Raw genomic sequence first — 24050 nt, forward strand, 5'->3', positions numbered from 1 at the left:
CCATAAATTTTCCATTATATTATATTCCACAAATAAATAAGAATGTCTCGCATTTCCAAACTGGAGACAGGTCTCCATTTGGATTGTTTGCTATAGCTTGCTGTAACAAATGACTATGGATGTGGTGACTTAAAACAACACAAATTCTTATTTATAGTTTTAGATGTTAGATGTCTGGGTCTCACTGGGCTACAAGTCAAGGTGTTGGCAGGGCCTCATTTCTGCTGGAGGCTCTCAGGGAGAATCCATTTTCTTGCCTTTTCCAGCTTCTAGAGGCCACCTGCATTCCTTGGCTCACGGCCCCTTCCTGCATCTTCAAGGCAGCAACAGCCCTGAAGACCATGTCCCATGGCATCACTCTGACACTGACTCTCCTGACTTCCTTCTTCACTTCCGAGGACCACCTGGATAGTCCAGGATAATCTCCCCATCTCAAGGACAGCTGACTGGCAACCTTAATTCCTAACTGCCATATAACTGAACATATTCACAACTTCCAGGGATTGAGATGTGGACATTTTTTGAAGAAGAGGAGAGAGGGGGCATGATTCTTCCTACCCCACATATCGCTAGAGCCATCAGGCCAATGAGCCCAGTCCACACGCATGACCCCAGTATGAAGCCTGGCATACCACCATTTCTAGAAACCAGCCCTCAGCTGGGCACAATGGCTCATGTTTGTAATCCCAGCACTTTGCGGGGCCAAGGTGGGAGGATTGCTTGAGGTTAGGAGTTTGAGATCAGCTTAGGCAACACAGTAAGACCCCATTTCTGCAAAGAAAAAGTTAACCAATTAGCTGGACATGGTGGTGCATGCCTGTGGTCCTAGCTACTCAGGAGACTGAGGCTGGAGGATCATTTGAGCCCAGGAATCAAAGGTTACAGTAAGCTACAATTGTGCCACTGCACTGCAATCTGGGCAACAGAGTGAGACCTTGTCTCTAAAACAAACAAAAAAAAAAAGGAGAAGAAGAAGAAACCAGCCCTTTCCAGGCTAGGATGTTACTCCCACCCACACAGACCCCCAGAACCTCACAAAGCACACCTCTGCTCTTCCACCAGTCCCACTGTAGCAAGTTTCCATTTCCTGTCCATCAAACCATGTTACATCTTCACCCTCATCTGTTCTAAGAGTAAAACTAATGATTTTTTCCCCCTTATCCACCCTCCCAATAGAAAAACCATACCATTTCCTCCAGTCTTTGCCCAAGTGTTACACAAAGACTTGTTCATGATAGTAAAGATGTATTCATGGATATCTTATTGCTGTATGACTGATCAGCCCAATTGCCCATAGAACTGATGTTTATGGTTTCTTTTGAATAAACATAGAAATTGATCCTTCCCAGTCTTGAAACTTGAGAAAGTTACATTTGTCTTATCTGAACTCCTTTCTCAGGAAACGAACCATCAGTCCTCTGAGACAGTATCACAGAGCTGAAACTCACCAGATCACTGCATCTGGGCAATAAAACACCAGACCCCTCACCCATCATGATACCTACTGACCCCCTGCTTCCGGTTGACCAATTCCTCACCCTTACCTCTCCCTAATTCCTGTTTCCCATGCATGGTTACATTTCTTCCCTGTTATATATACTCCTAATTTTAGTCAGTCAGAGAGATGGATTTGAGACTGATCTCCCATCTCTTTACCTGCAGCACCCGAAAAAGCCTTCTTCCCTGGCAATACTGATTGTCTCAGTGATTGGCTTTCTGTGTGGTGAACAGCAGCAGGATCAAGACCGAACCCCTGGTGTTTTGGTAACATTACCTCTCAGTGTCACCTAAACATATACACACTCATTCATTCTTCTGTTTTTAAGTGGAAAAAAAGTGTGCATGTGTGCATGCACACACACACGATATAAACTCTTTGAGAGAAAAACTAATTTACTAAACACAAATACTCAGTAAATGCTAGCCAGCTTACCCCCAATGCAGAGAGCTTACAAAGCAGTCTTTGAGCATGATGATAAAGTAAAACATGTTTCTGGAACTGCACACACTGGTTTGCAGAGATTTCCTCTTGTCAAAGGTAAGTAGGAAGAAAACCACAAGGGTTTGGCTGGCTCCAATAGAGCAAGAGAGGTCACTCTGGGCCCTGAGCTATCACCTTAAGGGGCCAGAGCAGCTGGCAGTTGGAATGCTGAGCTGGACATTGGTTTGGAGAAATTAGAGCTAGCTCTTTCTGCTTTTGACAACAGCCTTGACCACACAAAGGGCTACATTTAGGTTGGCATTTGCCTAGGATGTAATGCCCATTTGGCTGTATGGAGTAGATTTTCCACCTCTCTTTTCCTACTGGCACACAGCTGTGACCCTTGGGTCTTGGAAACATCTGTGGAGATTTAGCCTTGGTAACAACAGAGTTCTTCCCAGGTCATCAGAACCCATCTGCCTCCTAGACCAGAGATCACTTACTTAGGGGCATTTCTAAATAAACGATGACAAAGTAACTGGATCAACTACATGTTTAATCATTGCTATTTAAATGTGATCATTTCTCAATTTCAAATTTAAAAAGTGTAAACTTAAGGAAAGAGAAATAATGCCAGGGACTGAATAGTATTGAATCTCCCTCCATGTGAGTGCCCCGGATGTCCTATTCTATAAAATTCTCCCCCTTCCCTTTTTGCCTTCAGCTCAGCAGACACCCCTTGCTGGGAACTCAGATGCCAAAAAGATGCATTCGCTTTCCACCCCCAAGTAGTGTTTCCAAGCATGCAATGTGAACGATGCTGGAAGGTTTCCATTCCTCCTGCCCCTTTGTCTTATCATGTACGGGCGATATCCCCAAACCAAAGAAAAAATTCTGCCGAGAGAACCAAGCATGCCCTATCCCTGAATGCTGTTGGTGCTGCTCGGAGTAACACCTGAGTCAGAATAACAGGGTCTCACTCTTGCCTAGGCTGGAGTGCAGTGGCACGATCATAGCTCACTGCAGCTTCAAACTCCTGGACTCCATGTAATGAAGCCCATGTAATCCTCCCGCCTCAGCCTCCTAAGTAGCTGGGACTATAGCTGTGCAGCACTATGCTCAGCTAATTTTTATTTTTTTTATAGAAACGGGTCTCACTATGTTGCCCTGATTGCTCTCAACCCCTGGGTTCAAGCGATCCTCCATCCTCAGCCTCCCAAAGTGCTGGGATTACAGGCATGAGCCACTGTGACCAGCCAGGATACATTTTCATTGACCACTTACTGTCAGATTCCCAATTCCATAAGGAAAGAGGGAAAGGGATGGCCCTTTCCATCCAAGTGCTGTGTAAACTACGTCAGGAGCTCATTTGGGCTTTATGCTCCTCCTTTGGTGATCACATCTTAATGTTCTACCTTCAACTCAAAGAAACTACAATGTTCAAGCAGGAAGCCACCCCAGCAATGATCCTGCCTACCTGCCCACAGTCTAAGGTGCAGAAACATTTGTTTAAAATGGGCAAATATCACTAGAAAGTCATTTATCTTCCTTTTAGAAGTGAAGCCAGGGTCTACCTTATCTGAAAGACAAAGGCTCCAGAACAGCAATCCCCAACATTTTTGACACCAGGGGCCGGTTTTGTGGAAGACAATTTTTCCATGAACCAGGGGTTGAGGGGGATGGTTTCAGGATGATTCAAGTGCATTACATTTATTGTGCACTTTATTATTATTACATTGTAATATATAAGAAATAATTATATAATTCACCATAATGTAGAATCAGTGGGAGCCCTGAGCTTGTTTTCCTGCAACTAGATAGTCCCATCTAAGGGCGATGGGAGATAGTGACAGATCATCAGGCATTAGATTCTCATAAAGAGCATGCAACCTAGCTCCCTTAAATGCGCAGTTCTCAATAGGGTTCGTGCTTCTGTGGGAATCTAATAATGCTGCTGATCTGACAGGAGGCGGAGCTCAGGGGGAAATGCAAACAATAGGGAGCAATTGCAAATACAGATGACGTTTCACTCGCTCACCTGCCGCTCACCTCCTGCTGTGCAGGTTCCAAACAGGACACAGACCAGTACTGATCCATGGCCCGGGGGTTGGGGACCCTGCTCTAGAATCTTGCTAGAGCCCTGCATCTGTGAATGGCAGGTGTATGTTGATTTAGCCAAAAGGCTGTTCCCTGGAGGAATTCTCTTCAGTATAATGCAGGAAACTAGCCTGAGTAAGAAGAATCAACAAGCTTTTGTCCAAAATGAAATTAGTGAGAAGAGTAAAAGCTGGAAGATGTGTGGGGGATATTAAAACTCCTGTTCCCTTCTTGTCCATTGCTTGTGCAGCTCTCCTCTCACATTTTAGGTTGAGGGTACCCTGAGTTGACCTGAGCTGAATGCATGACCATCTCCCAGCATTGGTTTTCTTGTAGCAGGCCATGTATAAAATTAAAAACACCTGGGTGGCCAGGCACAGTGGCTCATGCCTCTAATCCTAGTACTTTGGGAAGCTGAGGTGGGTGGATCAAGGTCAGGAGTTAGAGACCAGCCTGGCCAATATGGTGAAACCCCATCTCTACTAAAAATGCAAAAATTAGCCTGGCATGGTGGCACATGCCTATAATCCCAGCTACTTGGGTGGCTGAGGCAGGAGAATTGCTTGAACCTGAAAGGCAGAGGTTGCAGTGAGCAGAGATTGTGCCACTGCAATCCAGCCTGGGCAACAGAGTGAGACTCCGTCACAAACAAACAAAACAAAAAAACACCTGGGTTTAGAGCTGCTTGTAGGCAACTAAGGGGACTAACTTGCTCCACTAACTTTTACTAAATTTTCAAATGTCATGGTAAATAAAAACGACATATATTTGTGAGAAGAGAAGGTGCAGGTAATGAAGCCAGTGAAGCCACAGTTTAAGAAACAGTGACAACTCCTTTCCACATGCGAGTCTCTTCTGCGTCAGATGGGACTTCTTCATCAAATATGTTACTAGAAAAACAAAAACCTAAAACCAAAAGCATTGAGTAGAGATTGGAAAGTCTGAAGATGAATGATTAGAAAGCCAGACACTTTTTTTTCTTTTTTCTTTTTCTTTTTTTTTGAGATGGGGGTCCCACTCTGCTGCCCTGGCTGGAGTGCAGTGGCGCTGATCACCGCTCACTGCAGCCTCGTCTGCCCAAGCTCTAGAGATCCTCCCACCTCAGCCTCCTGAGTAGCTGGGACCGCAGGCACACACCACCATGCCCCGCCAAGCCAGCCACTTTCTAAATACCTTTCTGTTGGGTGGCACTGCTAGAGGTCAGGGATCCAGTTCCACCTTGACAGAAGTTTGTTTACAGAAGCCCAAACTTTACCATTACACAGAATATCCATGTCACAAACCTGTATATGTACCCTTGAATCTAAAATTTAAAAAAAAAAAAAAAGTCTAGGTCAGGCTCAGTGGCTCACACCTGTAATCCCAGCACTTTGGGAGGCTGAGGCAGGAGGATTGCTTGAGCCCAGGAGCTCGAGACCCTCGGTAATATAGTGAGATCCTATCTCTCCTAAAAATAAAAAATTAAAAATTACCCAGGCATAGTTGCATGTGCCTGTCATCCCAGCCACTTGGGGGGCTTAGGTGGGAGGATCTCGTAAGTCCAAGGGGTTGAGGCTGCAGTGAGCTGTGACTGTGCTACTGCATTCCAGCCTGGGTGACAGAATAAGATGCTATCTCAGTAATAATAAAAGTCTGTTTAGTCAAGATCAGCACCGGAAACATACAGTCTGGCACATGTTCTCATAGGCGTTCTGTCCACTCTCCCCATCCCACCAGTGGAGATGCACCTGACCCAGCTGGCTTCTTGGAGGAGGCATCTGAATGGCATCTTTAGTGATCAGTCAGATGTAGCCAGTTGAGAAGGAAGAGGGAAGATGTTCCAGGTAGTATGCAACACGATGCCTGGAGCCTGCTATTTTCAGAAAGCTGATAGGAATTACACACGCATGGACAGGGGGCCATGGGATGGGAGCCTGCACCAAATGGGCCCCGACGCGTGCTGTGATGTTGCACTTTAGCCTCGGGGCTATCACCAAATATTTATGCTGTAAAAAGTGTACCATGAATTTAAGAAGGGTGATGGAGTTTAGAGCAAATGAAAAGTAGCAAGAGAGGCTGGGCGCAGTGCCTCACGCCTGTAATCCCAGCACTTTGGGAGGCCAAGGCGGGTGGATCACTTGAGGTCAGGAGTTCAAGATTAGTCTGGCCAACATAGTAAAACCCTGTCTCTACTAAAAATACAAAAATTATTTGGGCATAGTGGCGTGTGCCTATAATCCCAGCTATTCAGGAGGCTGAGGCAGGAGAATATCTTGAACCTGGGAAGCAGAGACTGCAGTGACCTGAGATCACGCCACCACACTCCAGCCTGGGCGACAGAGTGAGACTCCATCTCAAAAAAGAAAAAAAAAAGTAGCAAGGAAAGTGGGAGGGAAGGAGAAGGCAACCAGCAGGCATGGACACTACCTGCTGGGCCTGCCTCACAAACAACTGGCTCAGGGGCAGGAGACGGAAAGTCCTTGGGAGAAGCTCAGAGCACTGCAGGGCGGAAGAGAGGTGAGTTCCCTGTGGAGGTGGGGCAGGAAGCTATCATAAAGGAGTTGCGTTTGTAATTGGCATGGTAGGGAATGGGGCTGGGACTGGTACAACTGGGAAGGAGGATGGCACTGGGAGAAGGGAATTGTGTGGGAAGAGAAGAGGATGAGCCAAAGAGGATGGGCAGGAAAGTGAGATTTAGGGCACGTGCAGGCGAGGAAGGATGAGAAGTCAGCAGCAAGGATTTCACACAGAATGACAGCCTAGGGTACAGCTGTGTGATGGAGAGAGAGTCTCCAGCCACCACAGCACAAAGCATGATGACTTCTAAAGATAGAATGGTGTGTGTGTGTGTGTGTGTGTGTGTGTGTGTGTGTTGAGAGAGAGACAAGAATGAGGAGGAGGAGATAAGAAGCATAAGTTCATGATTTCATTAAATTAACATCCTCTTGACTGTCTCAAAAGTATCAGCTCACAAGAAGGCAACTTTAAGTCCTTGCAACCAAAATTTCCTTTCCAGACATAGCAGCTTAGCATAGAAGTTGTGGAAGTGTGCCTACCTCTTTCCTAATGATTACATCAGAAAAGCAGCCAAAAAGTAAAACATTCCCTCCGGGCACCAGTTACTCAAAGACGGTTTCAGATCATCAGAGCTGGGCTGGATGCTCCCACCAGCCGGACTTCCTCCTTGCTACAAACCACACTAGGCACATTGCAATAAGGCTCGCTGCCTCTGCGCTTCCTTGTCTCACTTGTTTATTTCAACAGATGCAGGGCTTCTTACACAGGCTTGGAAGGGAGACCAAAGGGGCACCTTAACCCTGATCAGGAACAGACCTTCTGCCTCCACGTGACTTACCACACACTTCCGCTCAGACCTGTCTTGAAGGGAAGGCTCCGTTGTGACACTCAGCACACGCCCTTCCTGTCCCCCCTCCCTCAGCCCATCAGAGAGTTTCCTGGGAGGGGCTAGTGATCCTAGCTAGTAAAAGGTCCTAGCATGGACACCCATGCTGGCTCTGGGCTTTGCATCTCTTCCAAATCTCATTTGTATGCATCTTGGAAAGAATCTTCTAAGCCTTCAGCAGCAGGTTGGCAGATCTTAACCTCTAGTCACCAACACAGCTCCAATACCACACCCCCTCCTCAGCCCTTTTGAGAGAGTAGCCCACGTGTAGGTATCTCAGCCTACAGTCCCATAGCCAGGGGAGAGGGCAGCTGCTGTGTCAGCCCAGTGATGAAGTCACAGATGAAGAGACTCGTCCTGTCCCCAAGAAGTTTTCAGTTAGGCAGAGAGACGCATTTGTTATCTCATTAAGTAAATGTTTATCAAGCACCTAGTGAGTTCCAGACACTGCTCTAGGTTCCTGGCATAAAGTAGCAACCAAAACAGAAAGAAATCCTTTTCCTCCTGGAGCTTATTGTCTAGTGATCAGTGAGGAGATACCCTTTACACACATAATTAATAAAAGGAACCAAAGCAACGAAACATGCAAAGGACAAAATGATGTTGCATTTAGAAGGAAAAAAGAGCAACATTTCTGCCTGCAATTAGACAGGCTTGGTGAAGAAAAAGGAGTATACAAATTGTGTTACAATTCGGATATGCTTTTCTAGGTTCAAGTGTATGTTAGCTACAGGAATGGTCATAGGACATTCAGATGTTCTCAAAAAACACTGTGCTTCACCTCATGTTTAATGACCATTCACCTGTCCTCATAGAATGGTTAATGGGGAGAGTTGGCCAAGGGAGGCAGAAACTAAGGGCTCAAAGGTAGCAGAGCAGGTGGGTCCAAAGATGGTGCTAAGATTCTAAGTCAGGTGTTGATAAAAAGAGTCAGACTCTATAGCATTTGAAGAGATTTATTCTGAGCCAAATATGAGTTGCCAAGGGCCCATGACAAAGGTCAGGGGATCCTGAGAACATGTGCGAAAGGTGATCGGGCTACAACTTGGCTTTATAGATTTGAGAAAGACATAAGACTTCAATCAATACTTGTAAGATGTACAATGGTTTGGTGCAGAAAAGTGGGAAAACTGGAAGCTGAGAGTGGGGGTGAGGGCTTCCAGGTCATAGATGGAGTCAAAGATTTTCTTATTGGAAATTGGCTGAAGAGTTAAATTACTGTCTGAAGACTTAGAATGAATAAGAAGGGATGTCTGGTTAAGATAAGGGGTTGTGGAGACCAGGGTGTTAGTATGCAAATGAAGCCTCCAGGTAACAGGCTTCAGGCTTCAGAAAACTGATTGTAAATGTTTCTTATTAGACTTAAAGAGTCTGTTCTAACAGTCTTAAGGTCTGTGTTGATCTTAATGCTGGTCGGCTGGGTCTGAATTCCACAAGGGAGGAGGGTATCATGAGGCATGTCTGATTCGCCCTTCCCAACAGGGCCTGAACTAGTTATTCAGGTTAATTTTGGAATGGCCTTGGCCAAGAGGAGGGGTTCATTCAGATGGCTGATGGCTGAGGGGCTTAGAATTTTATTTTTGGTTTACACAGGCTTATTATAATCAACTTACAGCAATCTTCTCCCTCCCAACCTAGCAAAACACACACACTTGCTTTGCACATACTTTGATCACATCTTCTCCCTCGGGCAGATTTGCATTGTCGTTTACCCTGATTCACCTGCACTAAGAGGTTCCCTGGGATCCAAACACAGCCTGTGCCAGGCCCTCACTCTCCATGCACTCTGGGCTCCCCCAACTTGCCCCAGAGAACCCCTCTGCACTGCACTTCACCATGGAAGCACAAAATCATCCTCACTCTGAATAGCCTCTCTAACCTCATGGCACACTGGTCAGGAAATATGCTTGAGAATAAGCATTTCATGAAAGTCACCCCAAATCATGACAGAAGCACCAGAAATTACAAGTGCAATAACTGAGTTCAACATCTTTGCGTAATTTTTTTAATGTGTGAAAACAAAAAGCCAAACCACCCCCCAACTCCCCCGCCGCCAAAAAAAAACCCAAAAAGCTATGCTTCCTTTGGGCCATCAACAGAGAAACTGTAGAATTCCTTTTGGTTAAAATGGACCTAGCAAGATTCAGTTTGACCAACCCCAGTTCAGGGAGGCTCTTCTGCAGCAACATCCTTGTCAGACAAACACAGAGTTTCTATAGCGTGAACCAAAAAGTATCTGAGACAGGTCTCAGTCAATTTAGAAGTTTATTTTGCCAAGGTCATGGATCATGACCTGTGACACAGCCTCAAGAGGTCCTGAGAACATGTGTCCAAGGTGGTTGGGTTACAGCTTGGTTTTATATGCTTTACAGAGACAGAAGATATCAATCAATACATGTCAGGTATACATCGGTTCGATCCAGAAAGGCGGGACAACTTGGGGGGTGGGGGCTTACAGGTCATAGGTGGAGTCAAAGATTTTCTGTCTGGAAATTGGTTGAAAGAGTTAAGTTATTATCTAAAGACCTGGAATAAATAGAAAGGAGTGTTTGGGTTAATATGGGGGTTGTGGAGACAAAGGTTCTTATGTAGATGAAGTCTCATAGTCTCATAGGTGGCTGCCCCCAAAGGCAATAGATGGCAAATGCTTCCTATTCAGACCCTTAAAAGGTATTAGACTCTCAGCCAGTCTCTTCAGTATCAGGAAAAGACCTGGAAAGGGAAAGGATTCTCTATGGAATGTAAATTTCTCCCAAAAGAAACAGCTTTACAAAGCTATTTCAAAATATGTCAAAGGGATAAAATACTGTGATTTGTTTTCAGTGCCTGCTATCGGCCATATGATGCTACACTAGAGTCAGGTTGGAATTTGGCATCTTACTGTTCTGTCAGTCTTAGGATCTTTATTTTTTTTTTTAACTTTTATTTTAGGTTCAGAGGTATTACATGTGCGGGTTTATTATGTAGGTAAAACTGTGTGTCACAGGGGTTTGGTGTACAGATCATCACCCAAGTAGTAAGCATAGTACCCAATGAATATTTTTTCTGATCTTTTCTCTCCCTGAAGCCTCCAGTCTCAAGTAGGCCCCAGTGTCTGTTGTTCCCCTCCTAGTATCCATGTGTTCCCATTGTTTAGCTTCCACTTATGCATGGGAACACACAGTATTTGGTTTTCTGTTCCTGCGTTAGTTTGCTAAGGATAATGGCCTCCAGCTCTATCCATGTTGCTGCAAAGGACATGATCTCGTTCTTTCTCATGTCTGTGTAGTATTCCATAGTGTATGTGCACCACATTTTCTTTATCTAGTCTACTACCATTGATGGGCATTTAGGTTGATTCCATGTCTTGCTATTGAGAATGGTGTTGTGATGAACATATGTGTACATGTGCCCTTATGGCAGAACAATGTATACACTTTCGGGTCTATAGCCAGTAATGGGATTGCTGGGTCAAATGGTAATTCTGCTTTAAGTTCTTCAAGGAATTGCCACACTGCTTTCCACAATGAACTAATTTACACTCCCACCAACAGTGTATAAGCATTCCCTTTTCTCCACAACCTCGCCAGCATCTGTTCCTTTCCGACTTTTTAACAGTAGCCATTCTGACTGGTGTGAAATGGTATTTCACTGTGGTTTTGATTTGCATTTCTCTAATGATTAGTGATGCTGAGCATTTTTTTTACACGCTTGTTGGCGACGTGTATGTCTTCTTTTGAAAAGTTAATGCTGGTCAGTTGTTTGCCTGAACTCCAAAGGGAGGAGAGTATAATGAGGCATGCCTGACCCCTCCCTTCCCATCATGATCTGAACTTGGCTGAGAGGATGTTCCATTCAGTCACTTGGCTTAGAATTTTATTTTTGGTTTACAATAGAAATATCTCCATCAACGGAGAGCTTCCTCCAGGCCAGGCAACCCATTCATTAGTCAGTCAGATGTTCAAAAAATCTTCCTTATACTGAATTGAAATCTGTTTCTTTATATCTTCCACCCATTGGCCCTAGGACCAATTTGCCTAACAAAGTAGATCAATATGAATTTAAATATGGTTTATTTTTAACTATAAATCCAATCATTAGGCAGAGCAACTTGAAGTAGAGAGAAAAAATAAACTGATACTTTCAGAATGGACAAGCAAGGAACCTATGATTAAAATGAGTTCCTACACTTTAGTGGTCTTCCTGTAACCTCTATCTTGGAAATTCTTTCATAATCCCTATAAATGTGAGGCTGTCACACAGAACAAGCTGGGAATCAGGCCCAGGAACGTGGTCTAAGGAAAGGAGTCAACTGCTTTGACGGTAACACCTTAATCCTCAGGTAGACCTACCTGGAAAAGCTTATTTAAGAACATTTTAAGTTTTGTTTTTAAAAAATCCATCTCACACAATGAAATTAGAATGGTACCAGTTGTTATTATAAGAGAAAATGTCTAAAACTCTCAGTTTTGTCTTTGCTGCTACTGCAGCTGAACTCCACATGGTACTGCAAACATATTCTGAAATCATCAATAATTACCTTTTCTTCCGCTAGTCAAAACTCAGTGAGAATCCACCATCTCTTCACGGGCTTCTCCTTCAGTTTTAGAAAGCAACCAATCTCCAATGTAGCAAGAATCTGGGGGAGAAAAGTTTTAAAAATTATAGGATGTAATTTCCAAAGCCAAGAAATATATACTTAAATGAAATGGAATGAATTGGTTTGCATTTAACCTCTGGAAATACCGAACTGCCTCTTACTTTATCAATATTCCTCACTTCCATATGACCTAGCACAGTACGATTTGAAACCGACACACAATTTCTAGAATCCTCTAGATTTTTCCTACTTGGTAATTTAAATCATGACTAAAATTGTTTTGATTGAATCCACTTTAACCAGGCTTTGCCATTACTTATTGCAAACAACCATGTGCGAGGGAAAATTTAAAAAAATCTCAAGACCCCCAAACTCCTTACGCAAAATAAAAGATTAAGCCTGGAGGCTGAGTCATGCCACACCCTCTTTCAAATGAAGAACTGTTACTAGCATTATCCAGAGTAGAAGGCCTCAGGACTGCCTCCATAGGTAAGTAAACTTTTTGCTGCCTTCCCATAAACAAGGACATGCCAATTGTAGCTTTATGTTTACAATCTAAGTCTAGCTCTTAAAACTAAAGTCTATTCGATTCCACACTGATAATGTCAATTACAAGCTTATCTTCCCTGGTGCAGAACAAAGACAAGATCAGATCAATCATTCCTCCACCTACCCAGAAACTCTGTATAATTGATTCTTCCTTTATTCCCTTTTTTCTCTTCAAACATTCACCTTACCTTATGCAAAATGTAGATTTACTGGGCACTAAATAAAATCTCCCAAAAATGTAAAGTTTGGCCAGGTGAGGTGGTTCATGCCTGTAATCCCAACACTTTGGGAGGCTGAGGTGGGTGGATCACCTGAGGTCAGCAGTTTCAGACCAGCCTTGCCAACATGGCAAAACCCCCGTCTCTACCGAAAATACAAAAATTAGGCAACCGTGGTAGTGCACACTTGTGCTGAGGCAGGAAGACTGCTTCAATCTGGGAAGGGAGGTTGCAGCTAGCCAAGATCGCGCCACCGCAGTCCAGCCTGAGTGACAGAGTTGAGACTTTGTCTCAATAAACAAACAAACAAAAAACAAACACCCTATAAAATTTGCTTTACCACCTACCTGCCCCTTCTTCTACAATGCCTTCCCCCTTTAAGAAAAGGTATAAATACTAAATCTCCTGAAAACTTCTTTGGAATAACAGCCACAGGTCTGTCTATGGCATTTGTTTTTCCTCTGGATGTGCCCTTAAGATGGTTTAATAAACTGATCGACTGAGACTTTTGCCTCAGTCACTAATTTTGGTTATCACAAGTTACTCCCAGTTTCAGCAATGGATAGTTCCCTTTCTTGCCCAATAACTGCCTTAGTTCTGGGGTAAGCCATGAGAAACGAGCATTGCAAATAGTTCACCCACATATGCAGAAGCAGCAATGACACTTTCCCCTTCTTCCCAGTAGAAGGGGAAAGTATCAATTACGCTTCCTTTATCTGGATAAGAGGTAGAAAATCTAATTATAATGGTTGAACAAACTGTTTTCCCCCAAGGACACATTGAAAATTTCCAAGCTTCTGAATATAAATGAAAAGTGCAGAAATGTCTAATAATGTAGCATTAGCTAATTCAGTTTGTGGATGCTTCGAGGCGGTGAGGCGGTGAGCCTGACTGTCTCCCCTCAGGGGATGATTGATGGCTTAGTTCTCTGGAGACGGTTGGTCTGACCAGTGCAATGTCAGAAGCCAAAGGTCACCATGCCTCCCAGGTGATCAGATGCTCCCTAGAGTGTGGCAGGGGCAGCCAAGTATCTGAAGATGCCGTTCAGATCCCACTGGGATTTCTGCCTCGTTCCCTGCTTTCTTTGTTATTTAACACCAGGCTCCCTGGGATCAATATTTGCCCAGCTTGGCAGCAGCAAAAGCCAAGTTCTAATTTTCTTTTGTTCCTCTCTGTTTCACTTAGCTGGGCTCTTTGCCTTAGTTTGTTTCTTCCTGTTTACAGCAGCGGCAAAAGTCATTTGTGCACTGAAATGCACATAGAACCGAGCTACAAGTGTGAGGAGCTCTTTTTAAAAAATTGTCTATCTACAAAAATGTCTAGGGTAACACGGCCCAAAAAAACATTAAAAAATCTCTGAAGTATGGAGATGCTCAGTTGCCCGGTGATCAGGATGTGTATCAGTATGTTTTAATATATTTAAATATGTTTTAAGTATATGTTTTAATACACTTACTAAAATATATTTACTCAATGGGCTATCAGCTATTAGGAAAGGTAAATGTGAAAACAGAGAAAAATGTTAAGTTTACAATATATGTGCAAACATTTATGAGATAAGACTAGTGAAAAGAGCAGAATTTAAAATTGTACCAAAGTGCTGATCACAACTTTACCAAGAGCATAATTACATATGGATGAAGATACTGAAATCATAAAATGCACATATATATACAGTGCAAATAAACTAAAAGAAGGAGTTGTTGATATTTGCTAAGCTCTAGGAATTATGCAAACAGTGATATAGCTCTTCCCCAACTCAAAATATCCAACTTAGAATCACAGAATGAGTAGAAGGGACCTTAGCTCAACCTTTTCTTTTCACAGATAAGTAAATTTATGCCAAAAGGAAGTGATTCATCCATGATTATACAGCTACCCACTGGCAGAACTGAGGCTAGAACTGGTATCTCACCGACTCATGAGTCTCTTTTTCTTTGTTTTCTTTTTTTTTGAGACGGAGTCTCGCACTATCACCCAGGCTGGAGTGCCATAGTGTGATCTCGGCTCTCTGCAACCTCTGCCTCCCAGGTTCACATGATTCTCCTGCCTCAGCTACCCGAGTAGTGGACATTACAGGCACACACCAACACACCCAGCTAATTTTTTGTATTTTTAGTAGAGACGGGGTTTCACTATATTGGCCAGGCTGGTCTCGAACTCCTGACCTTGTGATCTGCCCATCTCGGACTCCCAAAGTGCTGGGATTACAGGCGTGAGCCACCGCGCCCGGCCGAGTCTCTTTTTCATACTGCATACTGCAATGCATTCATACACATAGGTCAGGGAGCCCTTATTATCAGAGTATTCATGACCCAAATCCCTACAAATGATGGGCTTCTTCAGGGAAGCACACCTTCAAAATATTAAAATATTTCCTAATAGCCATTTTTTGATTTGAGTCCCTCTTAAAAATCCATCCTTGTTCAAAGACAGCCCCTATCCCTAATCCTGTCTGTTAGTGACTGTCTCGTACCTCCCACAGATGTATGTCCACTGCAGAGTAACACTGCAAAACTTTCCCCCAAATACAGAATTTCATGAGGCTAATCAAAATGGCATTAGAGAATTTCCCCAATAACAGGTAAAACAACGGCCAGTGGAGGCTGAGCAGTTTGATTAGGAAACAATCACTTCAGAGAAAAATTTAACGTTGGTGACAAGATAGAACTTTCTACAGTGATTTTAGTACTTAAGAATCTAAAAGGCTCCAAAGGAAAATGACCGAGACCTTGAATATCTTTGTAACACTGGTCATCTTTATGCTGTGATGTAAATGTCAATGGTGATATAAAAAGTACCGAAATGTAGAATCGCCTAATTTTATACAAAAAAATTTACTCCTTTCGAAATAATCAACACTTGACTTTTGCACTGCTCATTCTAAGAGCTAGCCATAGTCACAATGATCACCTAAATGTTGATAAATGTATGCTAAAATAAACTTATTTTCATAATTTTCAGTTAATTTTTTCATGATAAAGTCCCAAAGCTTTTTTTCATTATGTTATGAAATGTTGGTCCCCATTTAAGTGGATTGACCTTAAATGGCCTTTTTTTCTGGTTCTCATTATCCTTGGATAACAAGGATCTGCTGTTGAATCTTCAGAAAGAAGTTTTAGAAGTATAAATCAGTAATATGGAGGCTATTTATATCATTTAGAACCAAGCATACATTTTAGAAGCAGAACTTCAGATCCGGAATATGCAATACTAGAAGGCACTACGTTTTTATTTCACCTGTCTGTCATAAAAAATAATGCATTTTATATTTTAATTTATACAAAATAAAAACAAAGATTACAAAATCACAAATGACTACACTTGTCTCAATTCTTTTAAAAAAGGTGAAAGCATAATAATGCATTTATCATCCTGAATTACATAATTAAGTTTCCAGTTTTAATATCCTATTTCATTTGAACACAACCATGAGAAAACCTGCATATGGTTGTTAATCATTGCTGATTTGCATATTGTGATTAGTTCCATCATCTGCAATTATCTGTGGTTCTGTATAATTCATGGTCTGAACTTTACCTGAGAACAATCAAGTTGGCTGATTTTTCTTACGTTCAAATGTTTTTTGTATGAAAATAGTTAATATTCAGGGCTAACATTCATTCATTCAGATAATGAAAGCTATTCTAGTATCATAAAACGCAAAGCTTCATTTTAGAAGCATCAATTATTCAGTGGAACATTTTCTTCTAGAAGAGTAAAAAGAGTAAAAGAATATTTTTCCCATTAAATAAAATTGCAATGTTCTATAGTAGAAAGGTATTTTTTTCTCTTACTTTTCAATCTGTAACAGCATTTGGAGCCCAAATGACCCATAATAAACAATTTAAAGTATGTCGGATAATAAATAATTTTTAAAGATTCCTTTATTGGCGACGCTCCAGCTTCTGTGACCAAAATAATAAATAATTTATGATTTAGTTTGTCCACTAATCCTGTCTCAGAGATCAAGACAAAGATTTTTGACTCAGTCTTTCTGCCAAATTTGCTTATCTCTCAAATGAGTGTAAATTTATGGCTCAGGATTAAGACATGACTAATAGTTCCTTCCAGGTTTCCAAGGACAACAAACCCCCCCATCTACCCCTGGACAACAGATGCTGGATAGCAAAGATTACGGAATCCCTGTCACACTCTGTTATAGGTAGACACTCGAATTATCTCACCACTGTTGTCTACAAACAAGAAGAAAAATAAGCTCAAATCACCCTTTCAAATAACCGAGGAGCATGCTAAGGAAAACAGATGAGTTGCTCAGCTCTGGTCCCCTTCCTGGAATGAAATTAGCACCCATCTGAAAGTTGGATCAGCCAATAAGCAACTGGAAACACAAGAAACGGGAATCCCGGCCGCAGCTCACTCAGCTAAGACACTGTCAACCTCAGTGAAGAACCTCAGTTGCTTTACAGCTACAAAAAGAAGGCTCTCATGCCAGAAACCTTCGTCAAATCATAGAAAACAAAGAATTGTGAACTTGGTTTCTTGTTTTTGGCGTTCTGGCTTACAAGTAGAGGCAAGTAGAGGTTCGTCAACATGAAAACTGCCTTTTAAAGGAAATGCATTACTAGACTCACTAACAACCATAAGAGATGATGTGATTATTATGACAAAGCCGATGAACTCCCCCTGGTTCTGCTCAGCAGAAAGACCGAGGCAGAACATCCCACCCCGTATGAGCAGGTGAGCTCAGGAATCCCACTGCATTCAGCCACTTCCTAACTTGGGCAAGTTTAATCTCTCCAAACCTCTTTCCTCTTCTGGAAAATAAGCACAGGAACAAACTCATAAGAGCCTGAAATGAGATCATCGGTGTCAAGCACTCAGTATAGTGCTTGGCATACACCAAATGTTCAGGAGAGATCTGTGATGATTATTTTTCTTGCTACACACGGAATACAGTAACATTCTACTTTCTCTGAACCTTATATGTATATATAAATATATATATAACAATACATATAAATGCTTATTTATATTTATATATGATATATATATATTTTTAATATAAGGGCAGGGTCTCCCTATGTTGCCCAGATTGGTTTCAAACTCCTGGGCTCAAGGAATCCTGCCTCAGCCTCCCAAGGTGTTGGAATTACAGGCGTGAGCTGCTGTGCCCAGCCAGGACTTTGTTCCTATTACTGTAAAAATATAGAAACACTAGTATTTCAGAATGCTCCATTCTAAAATTCTTTTTCCTAACAATTACTCCCAAATAGCTATGACCCATATGGTTTTTGTCTCATGGTCACTGACACTGACATAGTCCTTAATCATATACGCCTAGTGTTCCATTATTGGAACGCTAAGCTTGTGGGAGTTATTTATATCCCACTGCTCAAGGTCATCGCCAAGGTCTGATTTTTCACACAAAAAGACTGCAACCTCAGGCATAAATGGGTTAATGGCAGGCACTCCGAGTGTTTTCCATATGTTAACTCACCTAACCCTCATCATAATCCTGTGAAGTAAGAACTGTCTTCATCCCCATTTTACAGGTCAGGAAACTGAGACTCAGAACAGCTAACCAACTTGCCCAGGTGTTAGAGCCAAGTCAGGATTCAAACCAAGCAGGGTGGCCCGAATCCATATTCTCAAGCATGACACTATAGGACCTCTGTTTTGTGTATTTATTTGGGGATGGGGGATGGGGGAGAGGAGCAAAGGCAAGGAGGGAAGAGGAAGGAAAAAAGAAAACAATCTAGAAGATTTCTCCCTCCTACCCCTTAACAGGCACACAGACATAGAAAAGGTTTCAGCTGTGAAGACATCACCAACTACATTCTCACTGGCTGGTTCTTCAAATAAAAAATTTAAACTTCGTGTTGAAAGGGCAGTAAGTTCCTAGAGATACCTGGAAAAGTGGGAGAGAAGAGACGCCTGAGCACCCAGCAGGACTAAGCTGCCCCTGGAGAGCCGGGTGGGTGCCAGACCTCACTGCACTCTAGAGCCAAGCTGCTATGTGCATCACAACTGCACACACACAAGACGCCTGCAAGTGCCAACCCTTTCCTTCTCCCGAAAAAACGTCTTTCAAAGCACCTTCTTAAATAGGAACGCCTTACTCAAATGTGACAAAAGCCAGGATACTAATAGCTACTACCAAAACAGTGGAAAAATAATACGTGCTTGGCCTATAAAAGTTCCTTACCCACATTAATCAAATCTTCTTTCTTCATTAGATCATTATCCTCATTTTAGAGGCAAGCCTAAAACATAGTGTTTTGGCCTAAGACATAGTTATTGAGATAGATAGATACATACATACATACACACATACATACATACATACATACATACATACATACATACATAGATAAAATTGCAATTCCATCTTCTAGATCCTATGATGGGCTAAGGAGCCCAGTATCCTCTCCCATCCCATAGACAGCCCCCCACACCCAGAATTGTGATGAACCAACAAAGTCAGAAGATGTAAACAAAGAGAGGAATAACAAAAATTGATATTGGCAGGGTAGTGCTTTGGGAAGCCGAGGCCGGAGGATTGCTTGAGGTTAGGAGTTTGAAGCAGCCTGGGCAACAGAGCAAGACACTGTCTCTACCAAAAGAAAAAAAATCTTTTCTCAAATTAGCCAGGCATGGTAGCACATGCCTACAGTCCAAGCTGAAGCAGGAGGATCACTTGAGCCCAGGAGTTGGAGGCTGCAGTGAGCTATGATCACACCACTGCACTCCAACCTGGATAACAGAGTACAACTCTGTCTCTTAAAAAAATAAATTGATACAGTTATTGTGAGCATGGTTACATTACAAGCATTTCCCAAAATACAGTTTTTTTTTTCTAAGATCGAGTTTTACTCTGTCACCCAGGCTGGAGTTCAGTGGCATGATCTCAGCTCCCTGCAACTTCCACCTCCCGGGTTCAAGCGATTCTCCTGCCTCAGCCTCCCCATTAGCTGGGATTACAGGTGTGTGCCATCATATCCAGCTAATTTTTGTATTTTTAGTAGAGAAAGGGTTTTGCTATGTTGGCCAGGTTGGTCCCAAACTCCTGACCTCAAGCAATCCTTCCACCTCAGCCTCTCAAAGTGTGTGAGCCACTGGGCCTGGCCCCAAAATACAATTTAATGTTCTTTTAATATAACCAAAGGGGAAAAGGAAAACTAAGGAAGAACTTGGAATTTATAGGAAAGCTCAAGGTGAGAGATTCATATGCTATAAGCTGTTGGACCTAAACAGCCCAAGGGACAGAATTATAAGGAAACTGAATTCCGAAGGAAAGGCAGCTAGAGGAAGGGAGGGGCCTGCGTTCTCTCTCTCTGCAGGGTCGAGCGCTCCTCCATTCTGCATGCCTCGCACAACGCACGGTACTTCTGAGGGCAGAAATTTGGCAATTCTAGTGAACTGGGGTTCCAGAGTCTTGGAGAACAACTTCTAGAGGTCAAGAGAGACCCCCAGGTCCCAAAGCAATGAAGACAAACTAGGAATGAAGATGTGGCATCACCAACACTAGGACTTCAGCCGCTGAAAGCAGCAGCCACTCCAGAAAGTATCGAATGTACTAGCTGCTTATTTAAAACACAAACTGGTAATTTTGAAGGTTGACTCACCTTGATGTCTCCTATGAGAAGGGGTAGTGGGAGTGAGGGATGAAAAAGTACCTATTGGGTACAATGTACACTATTCAGGTGGTGGGTACACTAAATGAGGGGTACACTAAGAGCCCTGACTTCACCACTGTACAATTCATCCATGTAACCAAAAACCATTTGTACCCCTAAAGCTGCTGAAATTTTTAAAAATTTAAAAAATAGGTCAGGCGTGGTGGCTCATGCCTGTAATCCCAGCACTTTGGGAGGCCAAGGTGCGTGGATCACCTGAGGTCAAGAGTTTCAGACCAGCCTGGCCAACATGGTGAAACCCCGTCTCTACTAAAATACAAAAATTAGCCAGGTGTGGTGGCACAAGCCTGCAATCCCAGCTACTCAGGGGGCTGCGGTGGGAGAACTGCTTGAACCCAGAAGGCAGAGGCTGCAGTGAGCCGAGATTGCACCACTGCACTCCAGCCTAGGTGACAGAGTGAGACTCCCTCTCAAAAAAAAAATAAAAAATAAAACCCTGCTGCATAAGTCACATCACTCCAGGAAAAAAAAAAAGCAGCAAATTTTGAAGGAAAATAAATCACACATTTTGTATCTAAAAAGAAGTCTAGACGCTAGGTATAGACCTTAGGAAGCAGATGCATACAAACAAAGTAACAATTGCTTAAAGTTGTCTTTAAGCTCTTTTCAGAATCAAGATGAATGGAAAAACTACACAACTGGTGACTCTGCAGTGAATCTCCCTCTGGCTGTGACTACACCTGTTTCCAGCAAAAAAGGAGCCAGCCAGGCTGCATAAAGCACCCTCATCAAATGACACTATAAAACTGTATTTCAGTGTGCTCAGAGACAAATCTGAACAACTGGTCCACAGGCTGGATCTAACTCGGTCCTTGTCTTTGTCTAATAGTTGAATACATGAACAGATTTTAATAACTAAACTGCTGTTTGGTTGTTCTATTTTATTTTTTATTTTTTTAGAGACAGGGTCTTGCTCTGTTGCCCAGGCTAGAGTGCAGTGTGTGATCATAGCTCACTGAAGCCTCCAACTCCTGGGCTCAAGCAATCCTCTTGCCTCAGCCTCCCAAGTAGCTGGAACTACTGGCATGCATCATCATGAGCAGCTCTTTTTGTTTGTTTGTTTGTGTTGTGTTTTTTGAGACAGAGTCTCGCTCTGTCACCCAGGCTGAAATGCAGTGGCACGATCTTGGCTCACTGCAACCTCTGCCTCCCCAGGGTCAAGCAATTCTCCCTGCCTCAGCCTCCCGAGTAGCTGGGATTACAGGCGCCTCCACCACACCGGGCTAATTTTTGTATTTTTTAGTAGAGACGGGGTTTCGCCATGTTGGCCAGGCTGGTCTTCAACTCCTGACCTCAGATGATCCACCCTCCTCGGCCTCCTAAAGTGCTAGGATTACAGGTGTGAGCCACCACGCCCGGCCCAAGTTGCTCTATTTTTAAAGATAGCTCAGGACACGCTGAAGCCATAAAAACTCACCAAAGAGGTTTTGTTTTCTCAGTAAGTTTTGCTCAATTCTTTACTGAGTGTTACTGATGGGTTAGGAGGCACTGACGGTGAAGTCAGACGGAGCCACATCTCCAGCCAAGTGGGTGGAAGGCCAGTTCAGGCCCAGGCCTCGGGGCACCTGAAGGCACCAGCGGGAGAACGTCTGCCATGCAGTGTCCTCAGGGCATTGATGGGCTGGTAACATAATTGGCTACTGAACAGTGATTTGTATTCTAAACTCTTCCTTTCAACAAATGTGGAAGGAACTGTAAAGTGATTTGAAAAGCTTACTCTACACAAATGGGCCCTGGCTTACCAAGGAAAGGTTTCCAAACTCAGGACAGAATTGGTTTTTTCCTTCCAGAAGTGAAAAAGTAAGAGATGACACACTAGAGAGTAAAAACATAGATGAAATAAATGATTTCACCTAAAATAAGGATGGGTTCAAAGTGTAGGCTTCTACAGCGAACGCTTTGCCAAGACAGAAGCTTGGGAGTTGGCTGAAGAAGATGCTGGTAGGAATGTTGAGACCCTAACTTTGTTTACATATGATGGAATGCACGTAAAATAAAGATCATCCTAAGTCACGTTCTTCACGGAGCAAGCCCTTTGGTGAATATTTCCCTGCAAACACTCCAACCTACCAGCAGATTCAGAGGACACCCTCTCACCAAGAAGATACATTTACAAAATCTTTTCACCCACTAGAACCTGAAAATGTCACACAGGAAAAATTCTGGGCACACTGCTCAGTGACTCCCCTCCCATAGCTTATAACACAGAGAAGAAATTCTTACTATTCCTTTTTTTTTTTTTTTTTTTGTTGTTGTTGTTGTTAGGTAACATGGGGTACCTTAAAATGGCGCCATACCTTAAGATGGGGCTGGTTCAGGGTTCTTTTCCCCTCCTTGACGGGCACTGTCTGAACCCGCCAAAGGAGGGCCAATCAGAAAGAAGCATCTCCCGCCTTCCCTTGGGCCTGCCCCACGTAGGCCCAAGGGATATAAAACCCAGCACACCAGCAGCCCTCTCTCCCTTCTCTTCCTTCTCCTTGCGTGGTGCCGCTCAATACCTCCAATAAAGATCTCTTGACCGCGACCGGTGTAGTTTGGTCTCCGCCCGGCCCCTTTCAGTTGTTTTTTTTTTTTTTTTTTTTTTTTTGAGATGGAGACTCGCACTGTCGCCCAGCCTGGAGTGGAATGGCGCGATCTCAGCTCACTGCAAGCTCGGCCTCCCGGGTTCACACCATTCTCCTGCCTCAGCCTCCCGAGTAGCTGGGACTACAGGCGCCTGCCACCACACCCGACTAGTTTTTTGTATTTTTAGTAGAGACGGGGTTTCACCACCGTGTTAGCCAGGATGGTCTCGATCTCCTGACCTCATCATCTGCCTGCCTCAGCCTCCCAAAGTGCTGGGATTACAGGCGTGAGTCACTGTGCCTGGCTACTATTTCCATTCTTTATGTGAGCCAGGAGTTCCCTGTGGCACCCCTACCCCCACCTGCAATCATGATTTCAGTCCTCTTGGTTATTTGGGTATTAACAAAACAAGTTTGAGAAGCAGTGCACCTTAGCCCATCGCTTCAAGGCTCACCTGACTGTTCTCAGGAGGAAGGAGACAAGCTGTAGACCCAGCTGGTCAGGCCACCTTCCTCTCCACGCTCCAGCCCTGCCGCCTGTGTTCGAGCTGATGCAGGGCTGAAGTTTGCGCACAGGTATGGATCATATTTGCGTGTCACAGTGGACATATATGGCTTTTGCCTGCATTATAACCGTCTGTTCATCTGGAAATTCTTCCTCTCTCCTTATAACCACACCCCACTCACCCCTCACTGCAAAAATAGACCATGCACTCCTCTGTCCACAGCCAAAGAGATTCCTTCCGCAAGACTTGATTTAGTAGCACTAGAAGAAAGATGGTCTCTCTTTTTTCTTTTTGGGTTGAAGCTGGAAAAGCTTCCAGCGGCCACCTCTCAGGCCCCTGTACTCCAAGAGAGAATAAGGCTAATACCCAAAAAACTCTTGAGTTCCATCTGCAGCCAGCTTCATCCTTGGATTTTCCTATTATTCATGTCAACAAATTCCATGTTTTGCTTAAGCCAGGTTGAGTTTGGGAGAAGAGAGAGATGTATAACGCCCAAGTTTCCTCAAGAGACTTAGAGTTGCTTATGATTTCATTCATTGAAATAGGGAAATAAAATAAGGAAATAACAGGGAA

The 24050-nt window shown here is 43.3% G+C and overlaps 1 protein-coding gene across 3 annotated transcripts in view; it reads right to left on the minus strand.

Moving 5' to 3' along the window:
- The window catches only part of LOC129480770 (supervillin), a 277840-nt gene that overhangs the window by 215979 nt on the left and 37811 nt on the right, over positions 1–24050 (minus strand). For all 3 annotated transcript variants that reach the window (XM_063637239.1, XM_063637240.1, XM_055275028.2), the window contains exon 2: positions 11920–12018. The gene's annotated coding sequence lies outside the window, so the exon portion shown is untranslated. The remainder of the gene's footprint in view (positions 1–11919; positions 12019–24050) is intronic.

This window comes from Symphalangus syndactylus, chromosome 4 (genome assembly GCF_028878055.3).
Source record: "Symphalangus syndactylus isolate Jambi chromosome 4, NHGRI_mSymSyn1-v2.1_pri, whole genome shotgun sequence".
Classification (NCBI taxonomy): domain Eukaryota; kingdom Metazoa; phylum Chordata; class Mammalia; order Primates; family Hylobatidae; genus Symphalangus; species Symphalangus syndactylus.